Raw genomic sequence first — 10052 nt, forward strand, 5'->3', positions numbered from 1 at the left:
AATTTTTAAAAAGAACTTCGAAGCCTTGAAAAGTTGTCTCTTTTCACACCTATTCAGCTGACACTTTCAAACATGAAACCAGAACACTACAGAGACATCTCATATACATCTCTTTTATGTTCCATACAACTAGGCTGGCTGTATACAGGTTAATACATTACCCTTTCCAGACATTTAGCCATAAAATGGAAGTTTTCATATGCAGTTTCTGAATACAGGAGCTAGGGAACACTAATACTCCATGAAACAGCCCAACAAAACATTTGAAAGCAAAAGGAAGAGCTAAACTTCTAAACCCAGTACCCAAGCCTAAATAGCTAAAATAACCTGTTCTAATAACTTCTCCACTCTACTAAATGCTTGGTGACCATAGGGAATTATTAGCATATCTTTTTCAGTGATGCCCTAATAAAAACAGATGATAGCACTACAGCCCGGACTGCAGATGAACGAAATCAATTTAAGTCTTACAGATTTTTTTTAAATTATCAGGTTACTTGTATAAACCCACATCTTAGTTATGGCCTGCAAACATCTTTGATTCTGCACAAAATACCTAGGCAGCATGGCATATGATAAAATCACAAGGCTGCATTACTGGCTGAGTGGACTTTTTAGATTATAGAAATTACTTAAGCTTTTCATAAACTGGGTTGAAGCTTTTCTACTGTCAGTCCCCATTCACACAACCACCACCATTGTATAGATAGAGTTCTGCTGTAAGTACATGCACTTGTATAAAGTACTAGTACTTACTTATCTACTGACAAAACTTATGGTAATGGCAGGGCTCGGCTTCCCCTTCTCAGTCAGGTCAAGTACCTGTTCAGTCAGAACTCACTGTTCATTCTCCTTCCACAGCAACTAGCACTGACAGTACAGACCTTGCTGCGGTGCTTACACTGCACCAGCCCTTGGACCTCAGGCAACGATCCAGCATGTAGGGAAAATTATAATAACTGTTTATTTGATATAAACCTTAAACACTGGCTTATTTGTTGGAGACTCTATCTTTGCTACAGTTATTTTTATGCACTGTTAGCTGCAGAAGCCATAGCAAAGCGGGTAATTGGCTGAAAGTGGTTTAGACCCCTATTCATCCCACCTAACTTCAGGCATCTAAGGCATTTGATCTGTTAATACAGTCACCCAAACTGCACAAAACAGGTGCCCAAAGACAGCATCCTTTAGCAAGTGCTCAGCTTTGTAATTTATGATTTATGATTTCCTTCAACAAACTCTGTACTTCTGTGTTTTGTTTAATAAAGGAGGGAAGCTACGCTTTTCTACAGCAGTTCCATTACTTGCAGTCAGAACTTAACTGCATCAGTGACTGGCAGGTTTGGAAAGTACTTGAATTCTGTGCTCCAACAAAACAGAGATGCAAAGTGCCCTGAAGAGAGCACACCCAGCCTTAAGCTGAGAGCACAGTTTTCTGCTTCAGGGAAAAATCAGAGTGTGTCTGGGAAGAAACAAAGGAAGACAGATGACACGGCCAGTTTAATTCCTGCCAGACTGTAGAGATGACTTAACCACGGGTCTTGTGTTGTGACTTGGCACTTCTTTAGCACCTCCTCATCCTATGAGAGGAAAGACGCAATTTAAAAACAAGTGATGTTGAATGTGCTGGGCTGGGCAAGACCTGATTCTAGCGTACCTTCAGTTCTGAGGCCTTGTTCACAAAGGAAAGCTACAGAGTATAAAATGCAGTTTAAATTAAAACAAAATGAATCATATGCAATCTAGTTAAATCAGTGGAAAACACTTCAAGGATACTAATTTAATCTACAGGTTGTCTCATTGCAGCTCAGCTACTGCAGATACTCATGGTTAAACATTAAAAGCTACTTCAGACTCTTAAGAAATTAATGTCAGTGTGATTTGAGTAATTTCAATACTCCATTTATTCTAAGCTATAGATGTCCATATACCTTCTGGTACTCTAAATGCTCAAAAATTACAACCTGAACAAGTGTAAACAGCTTGTTCCTTGTAATAACTAAAATCATAACTGGTGTTTATTCATTAAAAGATCTTCCAGTTTTTCTGACAACACTGGCTTTAACACATCTAGTGAAGCTGTGTCACTTGACTCACAGACATTCAGTATTTCCATTTACTGTGAAAGTGGAACTTTGCACCTGTAAGTATGGATGACATGAGTACAGAGACTCATGTACAGCATAACTGACAGAAGAATACCTGTTAAAATAGGAGAAGGTATCACAGAAACAGACACAGTTAACAGGAAATTAAAATATATATACAGATGACATAGGTATCTGCAGCTTCAACAGTGGGGACAAAGCTCCTCTGTCTCTCTTTCTCTGCTTCTCTCTCTTTCTCTCTCAATAATATAACCTTGCTTGTTTTCACCATGTTTTTAGTTATTACTTGATTCTGATTTTGTTTCTTTGTAATAATTTCAAACTCGGTGAACTGGCTACAACAGAGGCTAAAAGGAATAGTGAGTACCTCCTTCCCTGTACCAGTGCCTTTGCAATGGTCATAGCAGATTGTGTCAGGATTCTTTTCTCTCCTCATTCCTTCATTTTGGGAATGAAGAGAAAGATTGTGCCTGATGCATCAATATAAATGACATTCTGCTAGTGCTAATGGCATTACTGCAGATTTCCACCAGCAAGGCTCTCAAGACTAAAGTAATGCCAAAAAGACCTGCCTTGTTTCCCTCCTTCCTGTCGTTACCCTTGCAGGGCTCATGCATGGCAGCAGCTGCCTGTCCCCCACCATAGGCAGGAATGGTTGGGGAATGAGGGCCAGACTGTCCCAGAGAGCTGCAAGGACTGAGGGAGGGAATGTAAGTTTGTTCCTTAAGAATCTGCTGCCACAAACAGTAAATTACCCAACTGCAGTCTTCTTAGCTTGCATCAAGAAAAAGTGTGACAGAGAAGCCAACAAAGCATTTTTTCCAACTGTAACTGCAGTATACATACAGATATAGATATATACACAGAGGACTTGTGCTTTTAGAAAGGATGGCAAAAAAGACTGACTAAAGGAGTGGGAGTAAGTGGGTAGGAATGACATCACACAGAGGTGTAAAACAGGCCTAAAACAGTAACATGGAATAATTCAAGATCAAAGGAATTCAACAATAACATACTAGACAGGATTATAAATTGGGAAGTGAGCAAATTGTGCCTTTTTCCAGAATGTGCACAGGATTGATAGGAGGATTGTGCACATTCCTTAAGGCTCAAAGAATTTCACCCCAGAACTAGCAGGAAGTGTGGCATCCTTTATGTGATGTCCAAAACACCTGGAGACACTTTGGCAATTGAAGGAAAATGTATAAATATAACTCATTTCCCCTGTTAAGGGAGTTGCCCTTCAGCAACTCTTGCATCATATCTGTAGCACTTAATTTCCTTAAGCACCTTTGGATTCTCTGGCAGAAAGAGGGCAGCACAATAATGTTGGAGATCTAGAAGAAATTAGATCACTTTCAAAAACACCTCAGTGAGAAGTTTAAACTCTTCTACTTCATACCCAAAAAACATATGAAAATAGACGGGGGGGGGGGGGGGAAGAGATTACTAAATCCATAATGTACTGGTTTTGCTCCCTCTCTGACAATTTATATCTTCTGTTGAGCCACAATGAGATCTGATGTTAGATGACAAGCTTCATTCATGCTCCCGAGATTCTAATGAGCTGCATTCCCAGCTTTCTGAATGAGGAACAAGATTCCTTTCCCATAGAAAATACTGGGGAGCAGAGAGGCAGCAGACACATGGCAGCAGTGGCAGAAGGACTGCATGGACTGACTGCAGCACCGACCAGGGAACTGGGAAGGCAGTGGAAGAGGAACATTGTTCCCCACACAAAAGAGGCCATTATAACACCAGAAGTCTCACAAGTGACGATTAGACATCCCCGCACTGCACACACAATGTTCCATTCATGCCTCTGGAAGGAATGAACTACTGTCACCCAAACACAAAACAAAAACTGGATTGCCTACAAGAAAAGCTCAGTGTATGTCAAAGTCTACATCACTGCACTGTGATAACAAGCCTTGAAGTATCAAAAGGCACATGCATTTTATTTTGCAGATGAATTGCATAAACATTTCACTTCCTACATGAAATGGTAAACAGGACTTTGCTTCCACCCACACATACACATTCATAAAGACTGGTATGTTGTGCTACCTCAACTCCACAGGAAACGGGCCAAATGCTATAAGAAAAGTTAAGATGTGTCAATTTATGGTAAAATCTTTTCTTTGTAGAGCTCTTCTTCAACTGTATAGAATATGGCCCTAGAAAGAAAAGTTGAGGAATAACATCCCTAGAAATTACAAATTAAGGAGGTCTCGTCTTACTGGTTTTTATACATAGACGATGGTCTTCCCTTGTCCATGAGCTGTGCCTACATTCCCTGCTTCCATAAAACTGAGCATGGTGGGTTTAGGTCTGCAGGGATCTTACACAAGAGCTTGATTCCAGGTGTGTCGTGAGTTGAATGTGTGTCACATTCTCTGGAGAAGCCTAATGCACAAACTGAACAAATAAAAGCTGACTGCACTAGACATTGGCTAAAATATTCTGTCTCCCTCTGTTTGTCACAGCTTGGCTGGGTAGTTCTGAATGTACAAACAGCTTAAAAACAAACAGGCATGGAATTTATGGAACAGTATTGCACATGATCTGAGAATTTCTTACAGCTTCCAAACAGGGACTGGACTGTTCCTTAATTCTGCTGGGCAACATGGAAGGAAAGATACTGGTAATAAACTGTGGACATTTTGTAATATCACTCCAGAGAGTGGAAGGGAGGCAGCAATACCTATTGCTATACCTACCCCAGAAAACCATCAAACCCCAGATGCCCATCAATGTGAATGAGTAGCCATCTTCCTTTTTTTCCCCTAATGTTCTGTAAGTCATTTCCAACACAGCCCACTGACTAGCAACAACAAATTCACTAGGAATTATTTTAAGGATGGACATTTCTGGTTTAAAAAAAATTTCTTTACCACAGCATTTATGCTAAGAAACAAATTAACTCATATCAGCATTAAATTGTAGGCTGTGGTAGTATTGTAACCCCTGCTGGAAAATCTGTATTGTGCAGTTCAGTTGCTAATCAGATTTTTAGTTTAATAAAATTGTTTCCATTTAAGGTTAATCACATTTGCAATTTGCTGCTGCCAGAGTTTCTAATTGCTGTTAGTAAGGGCTTTCAGGACACTGGGGAACTGCACATTCAGTTCTTGATCTGATCCTATTTCGTGTTCCATCATACAATGGATTGCTCAAATGATTATTTTTAAATAATTCTGTGACTATTCAGCCAGAGTTCTATTTCACAGGGTATAGGGAGACTGGATGCCTTTTGAATACAGATGCAAGACCAAGAACTCTATTTAGCTGCAAAAACATTTATGGGAAGTGAATTTCAAAGCAATTGCAGCATGCTGACAATCTGTGTGCAATCATTTAAATCACTGAAGTACCACCACAAGATGCTCAATTAAGCACTAGAGCCTAAATGTAAAGATTGTGATTGAAAAATTGGAGAAATAGCTTGGAGCTATTTCAAAATTGCAGAAATTTTGAATATGTACAAAATCATAAAAGTAAATAAATAAACACCAGTTCTGTGCAAGAAAGTTGCTATGCTGGGAACAGTTTTCTCAAATTGTTGTGTTTGGAACTCCACAAAAGTGCAACACGAGTTTTCCCCTTACACAAGAACTGTGTGATGAATAGGACATACACAGCTCTCTTCTGATAGGGGTACTTCTGAATTCAGAAGAATTCCCTACATCTTGTGCTTGAAAATGTATGACAAAAGTAGAAATCAGCCATGGAATGCTGCTATGGGTTTGCTCAAAATACCAAACTTCTCTGTACCTTTCTTAATAAAGGGGTGTACTTACACAAAGTAGATGTTCAGGTTTGGATATACAACTAGTCCTGTGTCAGCAGTGAAATAATCTTCTACTTTATTTTTCCAATTCAGTCTTCAATAGTGGTTTATTACAAACACATAATTGTAGATGACTGATGCCTAGAAACCAGTGAGAATGCTAATATTTCTACAGGATTGCTAGCTCAGCCTATTTACTGCTGTCTTGCATACAAATTTCTGAAGAAGCAGAGTTTATTCATGTTAGGGTCTTAAATTGTGCTATTAAGACAATGAATGTCCTGTGACTAATTCAAAATATTTTTGGTTCCTCATAATTGCAAATGTACAGCTTTCTCCCTCTCTCCAAATACTGGAATTAATTTTGCCCTCAGCTGTATCTGTTCAGTTTCCATATATTATAACTGCAGTTAGAACTGCAAGGGACTTGTTTTGCTCCACTGAAATCAGTACTAAAACAGCAGCATTTGCACCAGAAGCACCACTACAGGTGGCATGTCCTGAGAAGTTAACTTTTTAAAAGCAATACATATGATGATGGATCTATGCACACCATTTAAGAATGAAGGCCTCATTTAAATGAAAAGATACTTTTAAAATGTTTTTAATGGAAAAAATGTTGAAAATGTACCAAAAAAAGTTCTTTTGCTGAAGATACAATACATTGGACTCAATTTCCTTCCACATCTCAAAAAATTAGAAACTCATAAAAGAAACTTCAGCAAGCTGAGAAGGTTTTTGTGATCTTTAGAAACAATTTGGCAAGTTGTTTTAAAGGGCTGCCCTCTGTCATGCCATAAATAGAAAGGAGCAGATGAAGATATTGTCCCTTTAGGCACTGACTGAAAGCAAAGTGCAGGGCTGATACTTTCCACAGAAAGCAAACTACACAGTGATAGTACCAAAAATATATTACAAACTTTCTTCTTGCTTTAAAAGACTCCAGACTTCTTAGTAGTGTGGCAAAAATAGAACAAATATATTGATTCTACTGCCTAATCCTCTGGCCCTAAACTTCTGATTCCTGTACAAAGCAGGGCCAGTCAAGTTCTCGGCACCTTCTGCAGCCCGAACGCTTTCTTATCAAGTTCTATGGAGCAGAAAATGCTAATCCATTCTGCTGGCTGGTGTATTTTAGGCAGTGGATAAGGAGAGGGAAGAGAATAAAAATAGCTGCATTATCCTAGTCCTTGAAAGGCGAAAGTGACATACAGCAGGCTTAAAAATGTTCTGTAGAGAAATTTAAAAAATTATATCTTTTTTCCTTCCACACCTATATTTTTTTGTAATTTCTTTTGGGTTTGCTGCATATTTTAAAGTTAGTCTGGCAAGCAATGCCCTTCACAGGAAAGCTAATTCTCTTACACTGGCCAAGTCCAAATTTTCCAGGTATCTTATGGAAAAATCAGACTTCTTCCTGTGTCACATGGACAACATGTCAGTAGTAGACTCCATGTTCCTTCCCCCTCCTTTCTCCACCCTTCCCTCCCCTCCCATCAAGTTTAAGGGGAGTAATGACTGTCTTCAGTTACGGACTGATTAATAACATTTCAGATCTGCTCTTCCACCATATTAATGCAGATTGTATTTACAGTTCTGACCTGACCTGAATAACCAAGAGCTGCCTCTGCAAATAAATTGCCAGATCCAGTACAGTATTTTAGAAACTTATCATCACGAGACAGTCTTCCTTCCAAATTTATAAACTTCAATATTAAACCTAGAGATGGATGCTCTCTAAAAATACAAATGAATCACTTTTATTTGAAAATATCAGCATCTGTTGAGACTGCAGCATTAAGGTTTAGTTTGGAACTGGTCCAGGAAAAATAAATCTTTACAACTGAATGATAATATGACAGCAGAGATAGATCTAAGCATTAGGAACCAAGTAGTTCTTTTACTGTAAAATACAGAATTTTAGATCCCATGCAAGTTCTTTTTGTTCTGGACTTCTCTGTACATTTGGAATTAAACATTATGTAGAAAAGAGAGGAAAGGGAAAAACAGTTAATCTTTGAGATATGTTGTTCAAAAAGGCAAAGTCATTACCATGTAAAAGATGGAATTAAAATAGATTCTTGACAAAAGAACTAACAGAACTATGTTGGAAATTTGCACTTTATTTTACTAGTTTATCTTTCATTGGAATCATTATATGTTTTAATTAAAAACATCTCCGTTGCCTGAGTGCATGAAGGTCTATTGAACACAGTATCTATATTGGTAGAGCCAATATAGCTTGATCCACCATCTGTGAGTAGGGTAGATGGAATACAACCAGAAAGCACATTAGAACAACACAGCTCAATATTTATTGGATTCCAAGTCCAATCCAGTTCCCTTCTTGCACTAAATAGTCTGAAAAACGAAATATAATTGGCTTAAAAACAAATGAAATTATGCATTATAAGGCAGAATATTTTACAAGTATGAATCTACTGCACTCAGGACTGAACTATTATCTTCACATCTATTTGGATGACATTTTTCCTCTATTCACCCTGGGTTTTAATTCCTGTAGGCAGGATTATAATAAAGAGCTGATCAATATAATACATTTATTCAGATCTGCTGGTCATTAAGGAATAAGAGTGTTTTGAAGCTTACAATAATTTAGGTTATTCACATTTTATATTATGTGGTCATAAAAGAGTTTTTCCTCATGATACCTATGAAATCAGCATTTGAGTTTCAAAATATACTTAACATATACAAGGAACATCAGACATGTTCACTGAAATTACTGTAAATCAGTAGGCATACACCTTTCACATTTGATACATCTGTTAGTGTTGGTGGATTGACAAGACAAAACCAGTAAACCTATACTTTTGTCTTAGGGTGACTTTATGATGTGTATCCCATATCACTGCCCTGTGCCCAGAAATCTGAATACTTTTAAATACTTTTAATCTGAAACTTTAAAAATAAACATTCCTTATATTTTAACATGGTGTTTTGCACATTTCTGATTTCAAATCAAATAAACATACTGGTTTACTAACACCTCATGATAACTCCAGGAAAGGGCAACACTGATGGACAACCTGATTTCAACTAAATTCATGGATGGTCACATAGAGATTGTGTTAGGAGCAAAATCAGAACACCTGTTCTGCCTCAGTGTTAGACAAGAGCCAAGAGCAATGCCTCCAGCAGAAAGGCATGGGGTTTCCTTGCCATTTGCCACACTTGTAAGAGAATCAAGTTAAAACATCCCTTGTGTACATCAAAAGGGAGGGGGTTTTGCCAGTTATCTATGAACAAGACCCACTTAGGTCACAATTTCTGGAAATATTTAATAAGAGAATAATAGGATACTGTGCCAATGAGTACCTATCCAAATCAAGAGAAGTGACCTACTTTCACTTTTATTTCAGGCTCCAAGGAAGGATCATAATGTTCTCCAACATTATGCCAGGAGCAGCTATCTTTTCTGTTCTTGTACTGCTTCACCAGCAAGGAGGCTGCGGGTGCACGAAAACTTGCGAGGGGACTTGGTTGGGATGGCTGATCCCAAGGTACCCAGGGGATCTCATGACACACATCCTCAGGAAAGCATCCTCTGAAACACAGGTTAGTATTGACACCTTTGTGGGTCACACAGGCTTCCATAGGGAGCCTGCCTGGGATTCCCTCTCCCTTGCCACAAGCAGAGATCACAGATGTATCCAAGATGGTCCCTGCTCATTGGCAGCTCTTCAGCAGGGAATTGGTGATGAGACAATACCATAATCTTCAAATGCTTGTGACCAGGGAGTAGGAACACCACGCTGGAAGATGAGTTCCTTTTAAGTATGTCACATTCTGTTCTGGAAACAGAGGTACCCAAATCATTGGTCACTTTGGAATACCATTTTCCACGGACTTCTCAAAACCTGACTCCTGCTGCACATAGGGACTGACCTAAGCAGTTTGAGCTGAGAATTTCTTAGTGGAGCACATGGAATGTAGAGCTAATGCCACATGCTTTTGTATTCTCTGTGTGTGTTTGGGGGATCCTGGCAATGCTTTTGCACAAACAGTTTCCCCAGTTCACTGGGGCCAGCAGCCAGCATCCTGCATAACCACACACTTGGATGTGAAGTCTTCATTGCTTCACCCTGTCTGATCCAGGCATGCAGTTTCTACAGTGTCCGTTATAATCCAAA

Source organism: Aphelocoma coerulescens, chromosome 14 (genome assembly GCF_041296385.1).
Source record: "Aphelocoma coerulescens isolate FSJ_1873_10779 chromosome 14, UR_Acoe_1.0, whole genome shotgun sequence".
Classification (NCBI taxonomy): Eukaryota; Metazoa; Chordata; class Aves; order Passeriformes; family Corvidae; genus Aphelocoma; species Aphelocoma coerulescens.